Source organism: Bos indicus, chromosome 5 (genome assembly GCF_029378745.1).
Source record: "Bos indicus isolate NIAB-ARS_2022 breed Sahiwal x Tharparkar chromosome 5, NIAB-ARS_B.indTharparkar_mat_pri_1.0, whole genome shotgun sequence".
NCBI lineage: Eukaryota > Metazoa > Chordata > Mammalia > Artiodactyla > Bovidae > Bos > Bos indicus.
Window position 1 is genome coordinate 31,200,630 of NC_091764.1, and position 25,083 is coordinate 31,225,712.

At 41.3% G+C, this 25,083-nt stretch overlaps 1 pseudogene; it reads right to left on the reverse strand.

Moving 5' to 3' along the window:
• Positions 1-11,885: 11,885 nt before the first annotated feature.
• On the reverse strand, positions 11,886-24,722 carry LOC109558359 (natural resistance-associated macrophage protein 2-like; annotated as a pseudogene).
• Positions 24,723-25,083: the final 361 nt, after the last annotated feature.

Here is a 25,083-nt window from a genome sequence, read left to right on the forward strand (position 1 = left end):
TGATGCAGAGGTTCCAGAGCCTATCTATCATCTCCTTCTCTCTTCCTCCCATCCTCCTCTTGCCACAGATGAAACTTTTTGTGGCTCCTTGAAAGAATAGAGATCCCTGGTGTGGGTCCCTCTGAGGCAGGCCCAGTGGAGAGACTTTTTTCTTCTGGATAAGTCAAGTTTCTCTTCATTCTTTGAACTTTTGGGGACATGAACTAATTTTCTTGGCCAATCTGTCGTTTATTGTTGATTCACTCAGGCTCTCATCACCTTGTTAATTCATGTGTTCCCTCCTTTATTTAGCTCTTACTTTTTTTTTTTTTAAGCAAGAAGGGAGTTTTATTAGAAGAAATCTAAGAATAAATTATGGAACCATAAAAGACTCAGAATTGCCAAAGCAATCCTGAGGGGGAAAAAACAAAGCAGGAGGCATAACTCTCCCAGACTTCAGACAATACTACAAAGCTACAGTAATCAAAACAGTGTGATATTGGCACAAAAACAGACATACAGATCAATGGAACAGAATAGAGAGCCCAAATAAACCCACACACTTCCGGTCGGTTAATCTTTGACAAAGGAGGCGAGGATATAAAATGGGAAGAAGTCTTTTCAGTAAGTGGTTCTGGGAAAGTTGGACAGCTGCATGTAGATCAGTGAAGTTAGAATACACCCTCACACCATGCAAAAAGTAAACTCAGAATGGCTTAAAAAGTTAAATATAAGACATGACACCATAAAACTCCTAGAGGAGAGCATAGCAAAATATTCTCTGCCATAAATCATACCAGTGCTTTCTTAGGTCAGTCTCCCAAGTCAATAGAAATAAAACCAAAAATAAACAAATAAGACCTTGCTTTTGCACAGCAAAGGAAACCACTAAAAAATGAAAAGAAAACCTATGGAATGGGAGACAATATTTGCAAATGATGCAACAGACAAGGGCTTAATCTCTAAAATATACAAACAGCTCATACAACTCAACAACAAAAAATGGACAGGGGACCTTAATAGACATTTCTCTAAAGAAGACATACAGATAGCCAGTAGGCACATGAAGTTGCTCAACATCACTATTAGAGAAATGCAAATCAAAAATAGAGTGCAGTACCATCTTGCACCAGTCAGAATGGCCATCACTAAAAGGTCTAAAAATAACAAATGCTGGAGAGGGTATGGAGAAAAGGGAACTCTCCTACACTGTCGGTGGGAATGTAAATTGGTGCAGCCACTATGGAAAACATTGTGGAAGTTCTGCAGAAAAATAAAAATAGAATTACCATATGACCCAGCAATCCCACTCCTGGGCATATACCTGGACAAAACTATAATTCAAAAAGATACATTCATGCCTATGTTTACAGCAGCACCACTCACCATAGCCAAGACATGGAGACAACCTAAATGTCCATCATGAGATGAATCGATAAAGAAGATAGGGCTTATATACAAGGGACTACTGCTTACCTATAAAAAAGAATGAAATATGCCATTTGCAGCAACATGGGTGCAACTAGAGATTATCATACTAAGTGAAGTAAGTCAGAAAGAGAAAGACAAATGGCATATGTTGTAACTTACATGTGGAATCCAAAATATGGCACACATGAACTTACCTACAAAACTGAAACAGACAGACAGACGGGGAGAACAGACTTGTGGCTGCCAAGGGGGGTTGGGGGTGGGGGAGGAAAAGACTGGGAGTTCGAGATTAGCAGGTGTAAACTATTATGTATAGGATGGATAAGCATCCTATATAGAGGGTGTATAGCACAGGGAACTGTATTGACTATCCTGTGATAAACCAGAAAGGAAAAGAACATTAAAAAAAGAATATCTATAGATGTGTAACTGAGTCACTTTCCTTTACAGCAGAGATTGGCACAACATGTAACTCAACTATACTTCAATAAAAAAATAAAAATAAAAGGTAGCATCATCATGGGTTCATAGTGTTAGGTAGTTAGAATAGGGAAAAGGAGTCCAGAATGGCGTTGGCTAAAAGATAAGGAAGAGAAAAGCCCACGAAAATAGAACAAAGGAAGGTCCGAGGACCAGAGTGAGGACCTCAGGTAAACAAACAACACTCCTGGCTGGCCCAATTTACATAGGACAGGCCCAGGGGAAAAAAAAAACAAACAAACAAACACAAAAAAGAGGAGCCAAAGCTAGCTCTCTCTCGTCTCTCTCTCTCTCCGGCGTGCTGGGGCGCTGTTCTCTTCACATCTTTGGGTCGACATGCCCTCGCGCCTTGAAGATGGATTTTCCTGCTATTATCTAAATAAAATAGAGCTGTAACACTGAGCTGTAACACTGATTTGTCTAAGAGCTATAACACGGTCCGCTTGAGACCTGACAGCTATAACACGGTCTGTCCAAGACCCGAGAGCTGTGACACGCCGAGGGGGCTTTAATTTCTGTCACTCCAAATCTTTGTTGTGATGAGACAAAACCTGAGGAGCATACACTTGCATGACAATAGTGATGCTTCTAATTCAAATGCAGAACTTTATAGGATTTTAATTTAACCCCACCAATCTTGTATGTGCTTCTTCTTTCCACACATTGAAATTTTCAGGGTGCAAAACAACAAGATAATTATTTATTTGCAACATCCCACCCATGTAGAGCATTTCAATAACAGAACATGCAGTTTCTAATTTTATCTGAAAGCTCAGCGTGTAAAGAACATTTGTTGACAAGATGATGAAGCATATTCTGATTAGAACAAACAGCATGTGCAAAGATCCAGAGGCTTGGGAGCATATAGTTCACTTAGGAAGGAGCAATATTCTTCTATAGGAGGAGTGAGGGGTTACAGAATTGGAAAGGCATTGGAACACAAGGAGCCTCACATTCAATGCTGGTATGTTAGAGTATCAACCAGATACTTATTTGATACAAGTTGATACAAGTATCAACCAGATACTTGTTTTCCTTTTCAGGAGGAAACTTGCTTTTGTTTTTCCCATCCAAGTACTAACCAGGTTCAACTCTGCTTAGCTGCAGAGATAAACAAGATCAGGCACATTCAGGGTGGTATGGCTGTAAACTTGCATTTGTTTTTAATAAAAACACTGCTTTTGTACTTTGTCCATATAAGCAGAAAAAGGGTAGGGGTTATTTTAAGGATTACTATCCTTGCTTTCCAGGTGGTGCAGTGGTAAAGAATCTGTCTGCCAATGCAGGAAACACAAGAGACCTGAGTTTGATCTCTGGTCCGGAAAGATCCCCTGGAGTAGGAAATGGCAACCCATTCCAGTATTCTTGCCTGGAAAAGAGTCAGACGCGACTATGCAGGCACGCACACATACACAGCAGTTCAGGGAAAACATCAGTGAGACTGTAACTCACTTATTTTCTGAAATTTGAAGATGTATTTGCATATTAAGGCCCCATTGTTGTGGCATTTTTCTCCCCACAGAGGACAAAGTATGTACCATAGTGTCTCAAGATTTGCAGATGCAGATGACCTTGGTGGGCTACAACCCAGAAAAATACACAGGGACCCAGCTCATTTACATCACCTCCATGGACCAGACCAGCACCATCACTAACAGCGCCAAGTACTATGAGCAGTACATCTCCTATTTCTGAAAGATGTTGAGGTTGTTGAACACCCTAGGTAGGCTGAGAATGGAATTTTACTTTTAAAATTACTATCTCAACTGGTGCTTGGAATGACCTAAACCGTGTCTTTTTTCAGTCAAATAAGGATCATAATACCTATTTTGGAGTGATTGTGAGAATTTAATGAAGTAATGCACTAAGTGCTTATTATAGGACTTAATAAATTACAGATAGTATATTATTTTTTAATATCAAGAAGCTTTAGAAGTGGCATTATGTCAGAGACCAATGGGCTGTTTGATGTCCCAAATCAGTGCTGTATTGGAATCAGTGTTGTAGGGAGTCACTTACAGAGGAGAGTTATAAGCAAGACAGTATATAATATTTTGAAGACTAAGTACTTTTTATGTGCAAAGTCTTGTGCTAAAATTACAGATGAGTGTAACCTATGAACTCTGAGAAAGTAAAACCTGTAAAATATGAAAATGATAAGTTCAGACAATTAGGGGCTTCTGCTATCTGGAGAAAGCAGAAGCCCCTAATTGTCTGAACTTATCAAGTGATGCTTTAATGAAAGAGGTCGAAAGACAATTTGAGGTTGGTGAAAGAGTGTAAACAAGAGTCTAGAAGACAGAGTACAAATGATCTTTCAGGCCATGGTGAGAAATAGTTTAGCAGAAGCAGAGTTCGTGGCCAAGAGCAATAAGAAATAAGGTTGGAAAGTAAAAATGGGAAAACCTGTGGAGAAAATGAAATGCAAGGCTGGGAATTTTTCCTGAAGGCTTGTGCTTCTCAGGCCTTAATATGCATGCAAATCACCAGGAGAGATTAATAAGACACAAAGTGCAGGACTCCATTTCCTGAATTTCTGATTTGATAGATCTGAGGCAGGGCTCCAGAATTTTCATTTGTAACGAGTGCTGTGGGCTGAACTGTGTCCTCCAAAATTTGTGTGTTGAAGTCCTTATCCCCAAAGTATTTGAAACGAGGCTTTTAGAAGGTTATTAAGATTATATGAGGTTCCTAAACTGATTGGATTGGTGGCTTATAAAAAAAGGAAGAGCCAGGAAGAGACCTCTCACTGGAAACCAAACTGGCCAGAACTTTGATGTGGGAGTTCCAGTCTCCAAAATTATAAGAAAACAAATGTTTACTGTTGACTCCACCCAACCAGCTGTATTTTGTTATGGTAGCCTAAGCATTCTAGTACAATGAGTTCCCAGGTGCTGCTGCTGCTGCTGGTCTAGAGACCACTTTGAGAACCATGGTTGGGGGCAATGGAAATCTGTTAAGGTCCCTGCTGTTTTTCTGTCCACTTTCATTATCATAGACATTTTTTTTTTTTCTTAGTGGATCCTGTTTCCAGTGCCAGGAAAGGTCAACCAAGGATTATAGAAAAGCCGGGGCACTCGGCACAATGAGTGAGTCCCGTTAGCTTGTCTTACACTCAGTTTCACGAGTTTCACTTTGCTCCTTGTCAAAGTTAATTTCAAAGATTTCAGTCAATCAGTCTCCAGTCCTGGAGGTGTTAGGGGTGAGGGCAAATTGCTGGCCAGAAAAAGTAATTTCAAGACATGTATTGTGGAGAGAGGGTGAACCAATACCACAAAAGGTTTATGGCTTCTGCTTACATAAAATATGTGTTAATTGCTCGGTTGTGTCTGACTCTTTGCAATCCCATGGACTGTAGCCCCCCAGTAGGCAAGGTTAATATGACGGAAGTTCTGGTTTATTTTTTCTCTCAGTCTGTAATAGGCATTTTATAGGCATCTTAGATTGCTAAAAGCAACCTGGTCAGAAAGGTGCTGCCTTTGGTTTTCAGTTGTGTTTCTCACATGAAGTGCTATCCTGGAATTACTAGTTTGTATACTCTTGGTATGTATAAGCACAAAGGAGTTTAGCTTTTAAAACTCTTTATTACTAAATGTAGACTTGTTAATTTATTTACCCATTCATCCATCCTGTAATTCATTAATTCTCTGTACCAACATTCGCTGAATATCTTCACTATGTAAATTAACTTTCTAAGTCCCGTGGAGAATAAAAATAAAGTCCAGTTTTCTGTGTAGCAAAATCTGTTTAACACTAAGACATTACGAAACTAATATAAACTTTCCATCTTAAGAGATGGAAATACATAGTTGTGAAATAATTTAAAACAGGAAAGGTTTTGTGCAATCACATATATACATAGGGCTTCTCAGGTGGCAATAATGGTTAAGAACCTACCTGCCAGTTCAGAGATGTAAGACTTTGATCTCTGGGTTGGGAAGATCTGCTAGAGGAGGGCGTGGGAATCCACTCCAGTATTCTTGCCTGGAGAATTTCATGGACAGAGGAGCCTGGCGGGCTACAGTCCTTAGGGTCTCAAAGAGTTGGACACGACTGAAGCAACTTGGCAGGCTTGCATGCACATGTATGGGTTTCCCAGGTACTGCTAGTGGTAAAGAAGCCACCTGCCAAGGCAGGAGACATAAGAGATGTGGGTTCGATCCCGTTGGGAAGATACACTGGTGGAGGGCACAGCAACCCACTCCAGTATTCTTGCCTGGAGAATCCCATGGACAGAGGAGCTTGGCGAGTTATAGTCCACAGGTATGCAGAATCGGACATGACTGAAGTTACTTAGCATACATACACAAATATATAATTCATGTATAAGTATATATACATGCATATGTGTATATAGTTTTATATATAGTTACAATTTTAGAAGTAATAAACATGATTTTCCATAGTTACTTCTTTAAGATAACAAATACAAGTCTTAATGCTTATATATGATTCAGAAGATATCCACTCACAGAACAGTCAAGAAGAGTAACTATTCATTTTTGGCATATGAGAACAGCTGTAACAAGTTACCTTAAGCTTTAGGTTGGGGCTTCCTAGCCTTTTTGGGATTGAGAATGTTAGCTTCATAAAGACACGGCTGCTGTCTTTGTATCACCAGTATTTAGAACTGTGCCCAGCGCATAGCGATACACAGGAACACAGTTAACATTAGTTGAATGGTTGAAGGACAGAATGCAAAACCCTTTCAATGATCGGCAAAGATACATGAAGCATTTCCACAGAAAAGTGACCCAAGTCCACACACCATTTTGTGTACATTTCAGGGAAGCTTTGGTATCCCCTAATCCTTACCCACAACTGCCAGGTTAAGAATGCCAGCCTCAGCTGAAAGGAAAGAAAAAGACAGGAGATGTACAAAAGAGCATCAACCCAAAGCAGAGAGTGTGGCTTCTGTCAGGGGCCAGGCCATTCCTGAAATGTCCACGTGATACTAGGAGGGAATTTCCATATAGTAGATTTCGTGTTAGGTAACTTATCTTTTAAACCAGTTGTGCTATTCCAAGATTATCTCAAATATACCAAATATATCTCTACTAGTCAACTTCATATCATCTGTTTTTCTTTGTTATCTGTTTTATCATTCAAAGAATGTTGCTCCTGCTAAGTCACTTCAGTTGTGTCCGACTCTGTGCGACCCCAGAGACAGCCTCCTACCAGGCTCCCCTGTCCCTGGGTTTCTCCAGGCAAGAACACTGGAGTGGGTTGCCATTTCCTTCTCCAATGCATGAAAGTGAAAAGTGAAAGTGAAGTCGCTCAGTCGTGTCTGACTCTTAGCGACCTCATGGACTGCAGCCTACCAGGCTCCTCCATCCATGGGATTTTCCAGGCAAGAGTGCTGGAGTAGGGTGCCATTGCCTTCTCCGCAAAGAATGTTAGGAGGTAGATATAGTATGTGATACTATTTGGATAAGAAAAAAGAGGTTCTGGTGGTTTTAGAATGTGCTAGTAGTGTCCTTCAGATACTGACTGGCAAATCTAGTCATATTTGGACTCCTGACCCCCACTCTCTTTTGGACACCTCACTGGTAATTTTTCTGGGTCATCATGTTCTAATGTATATCTGTTGCTTGTTAAAAGAGAGATTGGAGTGTTAGTTGTCACTTAGTTTTAATATGTGATGTAATGACACTGAAAATGTAAAAGCAGGTTTTCTTTTTTATCTGTGATGACACACAAAAATTAACGTTTTCATTTTTTTTCCTCATGGAGAAACACAGAAAGTGAAAGTGTTAGTCATTCAGTCGTGTCTGACACTTTGTGACCCCATGGACTGTAGCCTGCCAATCTCTGGAATTTTCCAGGCAAGAGTACTGAAGTGGGTAGCCATTCTCTTCTGCACCAGATCTTCCCAACCGAGGAATCGAACCCAGGTTTCCTACACTGCAGGTGGATTCTGTTACCGTCTGAGCCACCAGGGAAGCCATACCCAGAAATTAATGTTTTAAAAAATGTGACTAATAGGATCCATTCTTCTATTTGTATTAAAAGGTCAGAGGACATGTAGTCAAGACTAATTGATTAAATTGTTCACCTTGCCCCTAAGATTTAATAGATGATCAGTTTAAAAAAGTTAGTTTAGCACAAAACAATTTTTAACAGAGAAAAGACACAGGTTTAGCATAGTTTATCAGTTTATACTCTTATATACTTCACAGTTATGCTAAGAATATTGTGTAATTGTTTGTTTATCATATTCTCTAAGAACAAAAATTGCCTGCTTATAAATCATAGGTGTAGAACCAAATGGATATTGTTCAAGTTCTTACAATTTTTCTTTCTTAGCACATATGTCAAAGTTCCCAGAAATCAACATAATGGTTGGCTTTCTTTTGATGTAATGCAAGCACAGCTCTAATTTCATTTCTCTGGAAAAATCCTTTATATATTTGAGGAATTTTCAAAAAGATATAGGAGTACTAATATTGTTGGATAAAATTTCTCAACCATCTTATTCATTCTCCCTTAATGCTGTGATCTCTCAATGTATTCTAATATCTACAATTGTTGAATGATGGTACCAATTTTAAACTGAGTCAAATTCTGTTTTTCATTTTATACTTTTAAATTGCCATCCTCATTGTTAGTCTCAACTAGTTATTGTTTTCTTAGTGCCTTTTTCTTTCAAAGTAAACTGTCTACTAGATTTTGGGAGGTTTTGTTTCATTTTACAAGTATTTCAATTACCATGGTTATCAGTATAAAAATCCTATTTATTTTTAAGTAAGCATGATCAAGTAAGAACCTTATATTTCTATTAAATGCATAGCTGTCAAAGGAATAATGCTAATTGATTTAGGGCATCTGCCAGCTGTAGAAGAGAATATTTCATGTGGATATTTGTCTATGGTAATAGTGATAGGACAGGGAGACAGTTTTTAAAAAAAGTTTTTTCTTTTCTTTGTGAGGGGATGGACAGAAAGCAGAGTCTCTGACTGACATGAAGTGAAAGGAATTTCCTTTCACCCCTCAAATAAAATTTCGTGCTTGCGTGCTAAGTCGCTTCAGTTGTGTCCGACTCTTTGTGACCCCAAGGACTAGGGATTCCTCTGTCCATGGGATTCTCCAGGCCAGAATACTGGAGTGGGTTGCCATTTCCTCCTCCAGGGGGTCTTCCCAACCCAGGGGTTGAACCCCTGTCTCATACTTCTCCTGCACTGGCAGGGGGTTCTTTACCACTAGCACCACCCGAGTTCATCTACTTCCAAACCTGCTACTGGCTGTGCAAGCTCTTACATGTTGTGAAGAATCTGTGTCAAGATTGTGTAGTCTTGCTTTCTCTGTCCCCTTCTGGTTTTTCTACCACGATTTTAAGATTTATTTTCAGAATTCGGTTCAGTCTTTTTTCTCCTTCATGATAAAGATGTGTACTGCGTTGAACATGAAGCATTTTGAGATTTTGTTGTTGTCTCTCTACCTAAGCTAAGAATGAAAACCAAAACCCTTATCTTGACTTTACAGAATCTTTCACGGTCTGTCCCCTGACTGTTTCTCTGGCCTAACCCATCGCTCTTCTTGTTGCTTACATAGCCTGAAGCCTCAAAATGGGGATTCAAATCCAGTTCTATCCGGCTCTGAACCTCATTCTCTTAGCCATGCCCTACACTACAAGCACCTCACCTCTCTCCCACAGAGTGTAGGTGCCACAGAGTGTAGGTGGTCCACGGGTCTAACTCCAACTCCTGTCTCCACCTCAAAACAGTTCTTTTCTTGAAGTCAAATTTTGTTTAAGTATAACATCCATTGAGGTATATGTAAAAATCATAGCTATAAAGCTTGATTACTTTTCATGAATAAATATATTCAGGCAACCAGGAACTAGACCAAGAAGTGAAATAAATACTACCGTGTCCCAGCAGAGCTTATGACCACCCCTGCAGAACCGGCTTCCCCCAGGGCAACCACTTTCCTGAAATCTGAAACCACTGGTGTTTCCCTGTGGTTGAACTTTACAGGTCCTCTTTTGTGTCTAGCTTCCCTTACTCTCAATAGTGAAAACTAGCTCTTCAGCTATAATCACATACCCAAGAGCTCCATTTCTCAAATTATATCTCAAGAAAGGTTAGTGTCCAAAGATGTTCATCTGAGAGTTACAAGTTGATTTACTTTAAAAAGCATTTTGAATTCCTAAGAGTAGAATGCAGTATGGAGAATGTCCTGCAATGTTTCCACAGCACAGTTAATAACACGTGGAACACATTATATGATGGGTAAAGACTCATCATTATATGATGAGTCTGGGGGTTTTCTGTGGGGTTCTCAAGAGTTCATCCTCACAGTCTATGCCCTTCTCCATTAATTAGTTCCTCTGGCAGTGACCCATTCCCTGCTAAAGAGGATAGGCTACCTTGAATGGGATGGCCCCAAGTTAATGGACAAGTGCATGCTTGTCCCAGGATACTGGCCATACCTGCTTACACGATTGGTGATTCAATCTTCAGTTCATTCACCATAGTGGATAGTATAAAGGACCATTCAAAGGGGGCTGTTGTGTTTCCCCACTTTAAGGGAAGCCCACTGGGCATCTCTGTCTTCTTTTTGTAGAGAATTCATTAGAGAACCAGATACTGATCTTAGGCAAATGTTGGTTTGGATACTCAAAAGATTTTTTTTTTTTTCCTGTAACTGAAAATCTTAGAAAAAATTTAAAAAATTGAAGTGTAGTTGATTTACAATATCATGTTAGTTTCAGGTATAAAACATAGTGATCCAGTTATATATATATATATATATATATACTTTACAGATGGTGCTAGTGATAAAGAACCTGCCTTCAATGCAGGAGACATGAGACATGGGTTTGATCCCTGGATCAGGAAGATGCCCTGGAAAAGGGCCTGGCAACCCACTCCAGTACTCTTGCCTGGAGAATCCCATGGACAGAGGAGCCTGGCAAGTTATAGTCCATAGGGTTGCAAAGAGTTGGATATGAAAGAAGCGCCTTTGTGTATATATATATATGTTCCTTTTCAGATTCTTTTCCCTTATAGGTTATTACAAAGTACAAAGTAGAATTTCCTGTGCTATACAGTAGGTCCTTATTGGTTATCTATATTATTCATAGTAGTGTGTATTGTTAATCCCAACTTTCTAATTTATCCCTTACCTACCCCCCTTTTCCCTTTGATAACAATATCTGTGGTTGTGAGTCTGTTTCTGTTTTATAAATAAGTTCATTTGTATCATTTTATAGATTCAACATAGAAGCAATATCATATATTGGCTTACTTCACTTAGTATGATAATCTCTGGGTCTGTCTCTGTTGGTGCAAACAGCATTATTTAATTCTTTTTTATGGCTGAGTAATATCCCATCATATCTATATCTATCTATCTATCTATCTATCTATATCTCTCTATATCTCTCTCTATATATGTATCACATCTTCTTTCTTTATCCATTCACCCATCGATGGACATTTAGGTTGCTTCCATGTTTTGTAAATAGTACTGTAAATAATGCTGCTATGAACATTAGGGTCACTTCCACCTGGCAGGGGTGTGGGGACAGGAGGAAGAGGCTCAGATGGAGAGGGAAGAGGGAGGTCTGGGGAGAAATCTCCAGGAAGAGGGCACAAGGAAGAACTCTCCACCCGCCAAAATACCACCACTTTCACACACTCCACATTCATGGCCACCATGCCAGTTTTCCACATGCCACCACCCACGCAGCCTGCAGCTTGAAAACTGAAAGCTTAGGAGTCAACGTATTTCTGGGTCCCAAGTCCTGTCTCTCGAGACACAAAAGGCAGTCAGACTGCAGACGGCTGCCCACTGGGTTGGAAGACCAGGCTGGAAGTACCCCATCAGATGCTGAAGGCAGACCTCTCTCTGTCCTTCTGTGAGGCAAGGGAATGTGGGCCAGAGAGTCAGAGGCCTTCGGTAACCAACCCCTCCTCTCTGGGCTCTGAGTGGGCTGACCCCATCTCCAAGGCTGCAAGTCTGGCCCCAGAGCCTCAGAGCTTCCGCGCCCTCTAGCGGCCTCTCTCCGTAACGCCCACACCCAGGCCTTCCACCCTCTTCAGGACTTCTTCCTCTGTCTTTCCGGCAGCATCCGGACCACAAGAGCTCCTGCAGATGTGTCGCTCCCTAGAGGTGCTGTTGGGTTGGGCCAGGCTCCTGAGGCCGCCCCCGGGGTGGTCCCAAGCTTTTAGTCACTTTTCTTTTGTTCGTATCTCTAGCCAGCTACCTGCCATTGGCCAGTACAGACTTCTGCTCTGAGGTGGGCCCACATGCGGATTGCCCCGGGGGAGGCCCACCTGAGGGAGGAGGGTCCGGTCTGCCCCGCCTTCCGAGGGGCCTGAGGCTCCAGATGGGAAGCCCTGTCAGTGTCTGATCACAGGGGACAGCATTCTCCAGGTAAACCCGTGGAGTTACCTCCATAACGTTTTTTAAATAGATCTCCCACTCCTCATATTTACAAGATAAAGAATTTCCCCTATTAAATTTGGGAAATATATTATTATTAAAAGGAACAGGAAGACACAGGATGCTCCTAAACGAGCTATTACTTGGAAGATTCAACAATTCTAATGAGATAACACTCATGCTCTTCACCCCCTGGGACATCAGCACAAGTTGGGAATTGGTTGCAGTCTTCATTAATTCCTCTGATTTCTCCAGAACCTTTCCTTCAGGGAGAAATCTCTGGGCTCTGCAGGGACTGTGGGTGGTGACAGGTAACTCTGAGACTGAAAAGCTGGAGGAAAAGAGACAGGGGACAGAGATGAGAAGTGGTGATAAGGAGCAGCAGGAACGTCATGTTCAGTCTCAGGCTTAGAGTCTCAGTTCATCTCCAGCGAAGGTAACGACCACCAGGAGCTGGCCCCACTGGCCTTGTCACGTCGTGTGGGAATGGAGGACAGCCAAACCACTGTGGCCACTTTCAGAGAAATAAAGAAGAGTGAGAGGGCATCTCTGGGAGACGGTTTGACATGGTACTTGTTGTGAAATGATGAACTTTTCAGAAAAGTGAAGACTGTTCTTTTGATTTTCAAGGACTTGCAGTTTTATGGTTGAAAGGAAAACTTGACATGGAGAACATCTAATGATTAAGAAAGAAGAGAAAGGAAAAATGTTAGACAGCAAGAAAAGGAGAGAGGGGGAAAGATACAAGGAGGAAGAGTACAATTGATAACAACATCAGCTGCCTGGGTGTCAAAGATGGTAACAGTGGGGAGAAATATGGCCAGGCTGTCAAGAAGCACTGGGCTTTTAGACAAAAATATCACTCATCAACAAGAGACTTCAGAATTAGAACGATCCAACTAATACCAACTGATACTCTTGATGAAAGTGAAAAAGGAGAGTGAAAAGTTGGCTTACATTCAGAAAACTAAGATCATGGCATCTGGTCCCATCACTTCATGGCAAATAGATGGGGAAACAGTGGAAACAGTGGCTGACTTTATTTTTTCGGGCTCCAAAATCACTGCAGATGGTGATTGCAGCCATGAAATTAAAAGATGCTTGCTCCTTGGAAGAAAAGTTAAGACCAGCGTAGACAGCATATTAAAAAGCAGAGACATTACTTTGCCAACAAAAGTCCATCTACTCAAAGGAATGATTTTTCCAGTAGTCATGTATGGATGTGAGAGTTGAACTATAAAGAAAGCTGAGTGCTGAAGAATTGATGCTTTTGAACTGTGGTGTTGGAGAAGACTTTTGAGAGTCTCTTGGACTGCAAGGAGATCCAACCAGTCCATCCTAAAGGAAATCAGTCCTGAATATTCATTGGAAGGACTGATGCTGAAGCTGAAACTCCAATACTTTGGCTACCTGTTACGAAGAACTGACTCATTTGAAAAGACCCCAATGCTGGGAAAGATTGGAGGCAGGAGGAGAAGGGGATGACAGAGGATGAGATAGCTGGAAGACATCACTGACTCAATGGACATGAGTTTGAGTAAACTCCACGAGTTGGTGATGGACAGGGAGGCCTGGCGTGCTGCGATTCATGGGGTCGCAAAGAGTTGGACATGACTGAGGGACTGAACTGAACTGAACTGAACATTTCAATAGCTAACTTGCAGCTTCCTTTCATTACCTAGGAATTTTAACAGCCACTCTATATTATTAGTGATAAATGGAACCAAGGCAAACAAAAATAACCCACACCGGATGACCTACTAGCAATAGGAACAAAGACAAGACTGAGAACCTAATTTCCCAATGTAAGTCATTACTGGGAACTGATCCTTATGCTAAAAAATGTAAGTTACTCTGAACTTAAATTAAAAGTGGAAGAGGAATTAGACAATAAATATATTTTTATCACTCCTGGCCAACTCTTTTATATTCCATTCTGATGATATTATAGTTTATAATTTATATTCATTGTTTTATTATACCCATGATATTCCCAGCAAAAACAAGACCAGGAGCTGAGTGTGGCTCAGATCAGGAACTCCTTACTGCAAAATTCAGACTTAAATTGAAGAAAGTAGGGAAAACTGCTAGGTTATTCAGGTATGACCTAAAGCAAATCATTTATGATTATACAGTAGAAGTGACAAATAGATTCAAGGGATTAGTTCTGTTAGAGTGCCTGAAGAACTATGGATGGAGATTCGTAACATTGTGCAAGAGGCAGTGTTCAAAACCATCCCCAAGAAAAAGAAATGCAAAAAGGCAAAATGGCTGTCAGAGGAGGCCTCACAAATAGCTGAGAAAAGAAGAGAAGTGAAAGGCAAAGGAGAATAGGAAAGATATACCCATCTGAATTTGTAGAGTTCCAAAGAATAGCAAGGAGAGATAAGAAAGCCTTCCTAACTGAATGGTGCAAAGAAATAGAGGAAAACAATAGAATGGGAAAGACTAGAGATCTCTTCAAGAAAATTAGAGATACCAAGGGAACATTTCATGCAAAAATAGGCACAATAAAGGACAGAAATGGTATGGACCTAACAGAAGCAGAAGATATTAAAAAGAGGTGGCAAGAATACACAGAAGAACTATACAAAAAAGATCTTAATGATGGATAACATGATGGTGTGATCATTCACCTAGAGCCAGACATCCTGGAGCGTGAAGTCAAGAGTGCCTTAGGAAGCATCACTATGAACAAAGCTAGTAGAGGTGATAGAATTCCAGTTGAGCTATTTCAAATCCTAAAAGATGATCCTGTTAAAGTAATGCACTCAATATGCCAGCAAATTTGGAAAACTCAGCAGTGGCCACAGGACTGGAAATGATCAATTTTCATTCCAGTCCCAAAGAAGGGCAATGCCAAAGATTGTTCAAACTATTGCACAATTGCACTCATTTTACATGCTAGCAAGGTCATGCTCAAAATCCTCCAAGCTAGGCTTCAACAGTACATGAATCGAGAACTTCTAGATATACAAGTTGGATTTAGAAAAGGCAGAGAAACCAGAGATCAAATTGCCAACATCTGTTGGATCATAGAAAAAGTAAGAGGATTCCAGAAAAACATCTACTTCTGCTCTATTGACTATGCTAAAACCTTTGAATGTGTGGATCACAACAAACTATAGAAAATTTTTACAGAGATGGCAATACCAGACCACCTTAGCTGTCTCTGAGGAACCTATATGCAGGTCAAGAAGCAACAGTTAGAACCAAACATGAAACAATAAACAGGTTCAAAATTAGCAAAGGAGTGCGTCAAGGCTGTGTATCTTCACCCTGTTTATTTAACTTATATGCAGAGTACATCATGCGAAATGCCAGGCTGGAAGAATCACAAGCAGGGATCAAGATTGCTGGCAGAAATATCAATAACCTCAGATATGCAGATGACACCACCCTATGGCAGAAAGCAAAAAGGAACTAAAGAGCCTCTTGATGAAGGTGAAAGAAGAGACTGAAAAAGCTGGCTTGAAACTCAACATTCAAAAAACTAAGATCATGGCCTCTGGTCCCATCACTTTGAGAGTGTTAATGGTAGTCTTGGTAGGGAGGCCAGAAGACCCCAAGTGGCAGGAGGAAATAAAACTGCTAGTGGCAGACTATTTTTTTCTTTTCTCTTCTAATCTATGTTGTCATGGTGACACCTGATTCTGCCTGAACTTTATCTCAAACCTTGAGCTAACCAATGCATTTTTCTCATGGAAATATCTTTCTTCAGTTCAGTTCAGTTCAGTTGCTCAGTCGTGTCCGACTCTTTGCGACCCCATGAATCCCAGCATGCCAGGCCTCCCTGTCCATCACCAACTCCCGGAGTTCACACAAACTCATGTCCATCAAGTCAGTGATGCCATCCAGCCATCTCATCCTCTGTCATCCCCTTCTCCTCCTGCCCCCAATCCCTCTCAGCATCAGAGGCTTTTCCAATGAGTCAACTCTTCGCATGAGGTGGCCAAAGTACTGGAGTTTCAGCTTCAGCATCATTCCTTCCAAAGAAATCCCAGGGCTGATCTCCTTTAGAATGGACTGGTTGGATCTCCTTGCAATCCATGGGACTCTCAAGAGTCTTCTCCAACACCACAGTTCAAAAGCATCAATTCTTCGGCGCTCAGCCTTCTTCACAGTCCAACTCTTATATCCATACATGACCACTGGAAAAACCATAGCTTTGACTAGACGGACCTTTGTTGGCAAAATAATGTCTCTGCTTTTCAATATGCTATCTAGGTTGGTCATAACTTTCCTTCCAAGGAGTAAGCGTCTTTTAATATCATGGCTGCAGTCACCATCTGCAGTGATTTTGGAGCCCAAAAAAATAAAGTCTGACACTGTTTCCACCGTTTCCCCATCTATTTCCCATAAAGTGATGGGACCAGATGCCATGATCTTCGTTTTCTGAATGTTGAGCTTTAAGCCAACTTTTCCACTCTCCTTTTTCACTTTCATCAAGAGGCTTTTTAGTTCCTCTTCACTTTCTGCCATAAGGGTGGTGTCATCTGCATATCTGAGGTTATTGATATTTCTCCCGGCAATCTTGATTCCAGCTTGTGCTTCTTCCAGCCCAGCATTTCTCATGATGTACCCTGCATATTAGTTAAATAAGCAGGGTGAGAATATATAGCCTTGATGTACTCCTTTTCTTATTTGGAACCAGTATGTTGTTCCATGTCCAGTTCTAACTGTTGCTTCCTGACCTGCATATAAGCTATATTAATTTGCTATGTATTTGCTTGGAAATCTGCCTTTCTTTACAATTCATGTCAATTGCTTTATGCCTGGGGATGACTCATCTTGTGCCAATGCTATCTCAAAATGCATGTTGTGGGTGAGGGGCATGGTGCAACTCTCAATTTTGAGGTGTTTCCTTTCTCTAATTAGCAGTTTGCTAATAGATATATTACTCATAGCTAAAGACTAGTGATGGGGGACTCTTTCTGTCCCCTTCTGATGTCTATGTCAGAAGATTTCTCTATCTATTTTATACTTTAATAAAACTTTATTAAACAAAAAGCTCTGTACCATCAAGCTCATCACTGGCTCACGATCAAATTCTTTTCCTCCGGAGGCCAAGAATCCTGACATTGTTCACGGCTCATGGCAGCAAACTTTCAACTTCATGACATAGTTGGGGAAACAATGAAAACAGTGACAGACTTTATTTTATTTTGGGCTGCAAAATCACTACAGCCAGTGATTGTAGCCATGAAATTAAAAGACACTTGCTCCTTGGAAGAAAAGCTGTGACAAACCTAGACAGCATACTGAAAAGCAGAGACATTACTTTGCCAACAAAGATCCATAGAGTTAAAGCTCTGGTTTTTCCAGTAATCATGTATGGATGTGAGAGTTGGACTATAAAGAAAGCTGAGCACTGAAGAATTGATGCTTTTGAACTGTGGTGTTGGAGAAGACTCTTGCGAGTCCCTTGGACTGCAAGAAGATCCAACCAGCCAATCCTAAAGGAAATCAACCATGAATAGTCAGGAAATCAACCAGTCCTTCATTGGAAGGACTGATGCTGAAGCTGAAGCTGCAATACTTTGGCCACCTCATGTGAAGAGCTGACTCATTGAAAAAGACTCTAATGTTGGGAAAGATTGAGGGCAGGAGGAGAAGGGGATGATAGAGGACTAGGTGGCTGGATGGCATCACTGACTCAATGGACATGAGTTTGAGCAAACTCTGGGAGATGGTGATGGACAGGGAAGGCTGGCATGCTGCAGTCCATGGTGTCACAATGAGTCAGACACAACTTAGTGACTGAACAACACCAACAACCAGAAGTCCTGATATTATAGGTCAGCATAATCTTAGTGTGCCCATGGTTTACTGGGGAAGAAAAAGGCAGAGATATATCTATCTAAGACATAATTTTTCAATATTCACTAAAATTTTTTTCCCAATCAAGTACCTACCCTCTGGCAGACACTGGCATGGGGACTAGGTAAATGTTATAGAGATAAGCAGGGCATTTCCACCCTCCTGCCTTGCCATTCTTTGTCATAGATATGGTGTAAATTCTGAAGTCCCTAACCTTCAGCCCTGTGTTTTTAAGAGAAACCTGTGTAGAATAGGGAGGTGGATGTGTTGTTGCTGTAGCTGCTTTTCATTAATGTAAGTAATGTTACAGAAGAACTGAAAAATAGAGAAAAGAATAATATCCACCATCCCACCATACTAAAGCAACTACTACTACCAATTTTATGTAATTTACTCTAGACTTTTGACAATTTTTTTGATTATCCAGGAATACATAACTTTGCATTCTTTTTCTTTTTTTTTTTTTGCATTCTTTTTCTATGGAGCTATGTTTTATAACCATCATTTTATTAATTCTAGAATAATACAACAAGAGGTTATCAGTATTTACTTGTGTCATCATTGGACAGCTATTAAGTAGTAGAGCTGGGCAGAGCTGTGAACCCACATGTGCTGCCCTCCAAAGATCTGAAATCACATGACACAGCTCCCTTCTCCAACCCCATCTCGTACCACTCTCTACTTTCTACACGGCCGATCTTCTTTGAGCTCTTCAAACATACTACACTCTCCAGTTAGGAATTATAGGAATAGAAACCAGACAGAGTGACAGAAATAGAAAAATGACAGCTCTTAGGAATCAAGTGAAAATTTTATGGTTAAAAATATTCTTTAGTCACAACTGGTTTAACGATTTCATGTAAATTGTGTCATAAACTGAAGACAGATTACTACGTGCTCTTTTGGGTCCTTTCTCTTCTGAGCATTAGCCCCACCTTGACCACCCCTGCCTCCTCCCAGACTTACCAAATAAAACACAAAGCTCAGATAAGCTACACTGACCACTGCAGCCACCACGTACAATGCCACGTGCCCTAGACCCTGCACATAAACCATGACAAAGTACATGTTGATTAAACAGATGATAAGGACCATGATACTGCCTACAATCCTCCAGCCTCTGTCAAAAGATCAGCACAGTTATTGGTGGAATAGTCCAACCTCTCCACAAACAGAAAAAGACACTGTGTTTTTGGGGATTACAGGACAGGAGGAAGCAGCATTTCAAAATAATCTGAAAATTGCTTCTTATGTCCCAAATTAGGTTAAATGAGCCAAAGTTACACAATGATAGGGAGAAAGAGGAAAAGAAAAACACTATCAAATAATCTCTATTATTTAAGTCCTTACAAAGGCAACAAGCCTACAACTGAAAAAGTAATGAGTCCCCAGAGATCCAACAATTCGTTTCAAATATCCCACATTCTTTAGCTAATAAAAGGTATTAGCTTATGCCTCTCTCGTCGAGATCATTTAACATGGAATTAAGATGCTTTAACTTTCAGTGGCTGAAGTTGAAGATTTAAAGCCTTAAAAGCTGAAAAACTCCCAGAAATAAAAAATTGTGCTTTCCCTCCTTTGTTACATTCACTATCTCTATTTTCTTTTCTTTAATTTTTAAAAAATAGACATATAGTTGATTTACAATGTTGTGTTTATTTATTTTGAATTTTTGGTCACACCCTGTTGGTCCCTGTGGGACCTTAGTCCCCTGACCTGGGATTGAACCGGCACCCCCTGCACTGGAAGGCAGAGTCTCAACCACTGGACCACGAGGGAAGCCCCCAGCAGTCTCTGTTTTCTAAGTCAGAGATTAAAGGGGCAGCTCTAGCAGTCGCCTCTTCAAGCATATAGTTCCCCTAAGATGGATTTTCTGACTGGCCTGTTTGATGAAGATACCATTTCCCCCCACATCTCTGGGAACTAAAAGAAGTGCACTCACAATCCATTGGCAAATTTGCTCATCACCGGCTGCAAGCTCCTAAACGTGAGGATGGATATGAGAGCAAAAGGAAGCTGCAAAAGAAAAAACTAAGATCACATAGGGCTACTGGGAGTCCTGTAACACCCAGAGGGCAGCACTTTAGCAAAAGGGAACCACAGACCCTGCCTCATCTACTCTGTGAGAAATGATTCCTGTCATCGCAACATGCTGGAGGGTTATGTGGAAATGTGTAGCATGAACCTAGCATCAATTATGCTCACAATGTCTAGAAAATTTATATCTGCCTTGTCTTCTTAATCTCCATAATACCCAACAGTCTCCTTTACATTATTTAATGTTTGCTTGGATTAATGAATAATAATTTTGTGTTCTATATGTAATTACAGCTTATAATTCCCATTCAACAGGCTTAGGAAAAAAACAAGCCACTTCTAAAAGCCTTTTAGATTCCAGAGACTTCATATGCGTTCACCATAGACCAAGACTGTGCCTCTTTCTTCCTCTGAATTTTCCCCACACCCACACTAGGCTTGGTACCTAAGGGCAATACAGAATGCCTCCTGACTCAATGGGATGTGAGTTTCCCCAGTTCCCTCCTCACCTGTAAGCTCTGAAGAACATTCAGGATGTCATTCATCCCTGTTAGATGCTCCACATCTTGGAAGATGGCCACAAACCCAATGGGGATGATGGCAATAGAGCGGGTCAGACTCACTCAGGCAAAGCATGACCATTTTAGGTTTAGGAATCCCTGGAAGAAAACACAGAAGCAGGATGAATGTCTGGAAGAGGAAACAGAAAAAGGTCTGGGGAGGTTCAGGAAAATCTTAGAGGCATGGAATTAAGAAGGGACAAAAGGGCAACGTCCCCTTCCTCTTGTCCATCCCAGTCACAGCAGCACGTACCTCCATGACAAACTGCCCGGAATAGGTTCCTGTCATGGTGGAGCTCTGCCCCACAGCCAGGATCCCCACCACCCAGATGCAGAGAGCAGAAGGCCTGAAGTAACACCCCAGCACAACCCCCTGGAGAGGTAAGGGAGAGAGATCATCTGAGACAACACCCCAAACATATCCTTGGTGTCACTTCTCCCCATTCCTGGCTATGCACCCATCTCTACCAAGCGCTGTGCTGGCACTGTCCCAGAAGCTAGACTCGGGTCCTGACCTCATTCTAGAGGCTTTCAACCTAAATTCTGCTGGATGGGCCCCCATTCCTCCTCAGCCTAGTCCCTTCTCTTCTCTAGGCTTCTAAAGCCTTTATCCTCAGCTCATATGTAAACTATTAAAAAAAAGTTTACAACACATTTCCCAAATCATATTCCTTAACACAGTATTCTTGAAGATGGTCATAGGAATGGAGAGAAAGTGCAAATGAATTCTGGAGACGCTACATACTATATATTCTACTCTGGGAGGTTTACAGTGTAACCAGGATAAAAGGGACAAAGAGATCCCAATAAAGACCACTTTACTGGGACTTTCTTGGTAGTCCACTGGTTAAGACTTCATGCCCCCAATATAGGAGGTAGGGGGTGTTCAAACCCTGGTCAGGGAACTCAATCCCACATGCCACACAGTGTGGCCAAAATAAATAAATAAATAAAGTCTCCAGCCACTGTGGCTGGGTGGGGAATACATATTAAAAAAAAGAATACTAAGAGCGCTTTCTTTACTCACCCCAATTAAAACCTAGAGAACAGTGTACTATCAACACAAGTTTGGGAATTGCTGATACAATCGATTCATCTTTTTGGCTGATCCTCTAATCCCTTCCACGTAATCCAAAATCCTGTTTGGCATCCGAATCTCTGAAAACAGATACTCCAGAGAAGATATGCTGAGCTCTGAAGTGAACCCGTGGAAAAGACCAGATACTAGGCTGAGAATATTGATCCAGGAGCAAAGATCAGAAATTTGAACAGGTTTATGCCTTTGTAGATGTCCACAGCTAGTGTTGGGTTATCATCAGGGAAAAGGTGAGTGTGGGGACTGCTGCTGTTTTTACAGACTGCAATCTGGTACCAAAGCAGTTTAGGAACAGCTTTTAATTTTGAATCCAGGACTCAGAGAAGAAGACCTCTCCTATAGATCACATACCGGTCATCTAAGAGATGGATGCTGGAGGTGAGACACTGGACATGCATTGATGACAGAAGAGACTGGCAGCAGTGTCACTGAGGTCTTCCTCTGTAATTTTTCTATACCCTCACATCATCAAAAACTTCCTGAGTTAGAATGTGCATGGTAATACATGAATGCTGGGTCATTTTAAATGATGACAGGAGCTGAGGGCCCTTAGAAGGCTTCAGATATGAGAGGGCACCCAGAATAGGGAGTCCTTAGTCAGAGCAGAGCCAGGAGTCAGAGGTCCTATGATGGGAAACTAAAGAGCGAGCAAAACTAGATTGGCAATCAGGAGTCAGGAGGACAGAGAATTCAGTGTGATAAAACAGCCTGTCTAGCCACAGATTCTATTTCCTGTGTGTTGGCTCCTCCCAACCTGTCACCAAAAGGCAGGACTGGAAAGCAACCAGTATTTAGAAGGGAAAGGGGATGAGAAAGAGTCAGACATAAAGCCACTAACAACAGCTTGAGACAGTCCTTGTCTGAGGAAAACTCCTTTCCCAGTCCAAAGCTGGGAATGATGGGTCTGGACTTGGCCACAGCCCCAGACTGTAAACACAGCTAGTGCAGTGACTTAGGGGCAGCACTGACATCTATTCCTGAGCTCTAAGTCACTGTCACATTTTCCTGCCCCAAGGCGGCCTCTTCTTTACCCTCACATTCATTACTACCCAGTTGGTTTTCTCAAAAAATGCTTCGGCAAATACTGAGGTAACAAAGATGGTGATAAAGGAAACAGAGCAATGCAGGATTCAGTGAAGAAGTACTTATAGGCTTATCGAACTTCCTGCTTATTGGCTCAGTCTACCTGTCTGTACTAGAGAGATAATAGTGACGGTCATTTTTTGACTAGTTGGAACAAGTTTCCTTGTGATATTTCATGAGTTGGAGTCAGCTGAAAGTCTTAGAGGGCAAACAACCGATCACGTGAAATGTGGGACTCCACTTATATCCTGGTTCACTGAGTAAGAAGTCATGACCCTTTGATGACATCACATATCCAAAATAGGAAAAAAGAGACTGAGTGACTGCCCTCAGTTACTGTGGCTGGAAGAACCACTGACCTACATAAACAACCTGATTTCAGGGGGAAATGACCTTAATTAAACAAGTCTCTGAAATCTCCCAGCAAATGATTGTGTTGGACTGACTGGTAAAAGCCAAGTTGGGCTCTTTCCTCCTGACCTCCACAAGGCCACTTAGACTTCTGAGATTTAAGGAAAAATGACATTGTGCCCCACAGATTTTTTAAGAAGGACTTTAGTCCTTTCTGTATGGGGTCACTTATCTCTGGTCACCTTGGTGGTAAAAACAGAGTCCAAGTATGTCGAGTCCAACTGTGGAAAAACGCCGTGCTCCTCCAGGGCTCCAACAATTGTAAACTAAGGGCGTGTCCCTTGTAACGAAAGGAAGAGAGGCCATGAACTACATAAGTCACTGAGATAAGATAGGTCTTGCTCACCTTGACTAAGGCAGAATGCAGGTGGAGGTTGCGTGTCGTGATCATGGTGCCCACGGTGGCCACAGCCTGCATGATCTATGGGGTGCGACAGCCTGAACAGGATGGCAGGAATAGACCTTGGAGACCTTGGAGGACCTGGGTCTGGCTGGGTTTGACTGTAGCATACTACATACAAACAACAGCTATTAGCTTTTTCTGGAACATGAGACCAGGGAGTAACACAGTACTAGTGAATGCTGAATTCTTTACTTCATCAATTCCCCCTTCATCAACAACTACATAGGAAATGAGGAACACAGAACCATCCAAAGAAACCAAGCAGCACAAGGTCAGAGAGTTTAGGACTCGGGTATCCAGACATTTCACATTATATTTTAGATATACAAAATAGATGTGTAGAGAATTTAATTAATATTCTAAAAAAATAAAATGGCTGCTAACGGCTTTATTGATATTAGTGTCACAATAACTCCAGTGAGACACACCTTAGAATATAGTCAATTTTTGATTACCCACACTAATCATGCTTCTGTGCTCACCTATATATAGAAAAATCACGCTTGCCACTAGCATCTGCTGAGACTCACTCAGAGGCACTTCTCATACACCCTTTTTCCTGGTTCAGCATTTCTCTTGGAAGCCTTAGACATTGCTGTATCATCTACTCACAGAGTAGACACATTTTCAAAAGCTTAACTAGGCCAATAAACAGAAATCAGTTTATAATAATTAGACTTAGAATGGTGCTGGGTTTCACCTCACTGCATGACATCTAATAGAGTGTCACGACTGGGGCACAAACCAGGAAACACACCCTATATTCCCTCTAGTTCATTAACTGCTACAATACAGACAAAGACCAAGCTGCAATTACTGTCAACCAGGATGAGCAAAAACAGAACCCATCAACGTGACAGCCAAGAATGACCTTGCAGCTTCTCTCCTAACCCTTTCTAAGGCTGTTCTGTTGTTGGGCTATTCTTTATTGTCTCCTGTTTATAAAAGAGAAACTTAGACTCGGTGAGTTTTAAGTCAGTTACTCAAGGTCATGATTTGAACCCAAGTCTGCTTGACTCCAAACCTCCTGCATCGTTTACTGTCTCACAGTGCTTTCCCAAATACTTTCTGAGTGAACTGTTTATCTGACAATCTTGGCTGAGCATCAACAGGAGAACTATCCCTGGTAAACTCTTCTGGAACAGTAGGAGAGGGCTCAGGACTTCTTGGGGAAATGGTTGTACTCTGAGGTCATGCACATTCCTGAAGCAGTCACTCATGTCAGACTATTTTCACTGTCCAAGAAAAGGAGACTTGGAAATCCTAATAAGCAATGTACATCATCTACTCTATGAGAGATGCCATAGAGAAAGATCTGAATTAACTCAGATCCCACTGTCCTGGGAAGTCATTCTTTTGACTTCCTTGGACAAGTGGCCTAGTGACTGTTAATA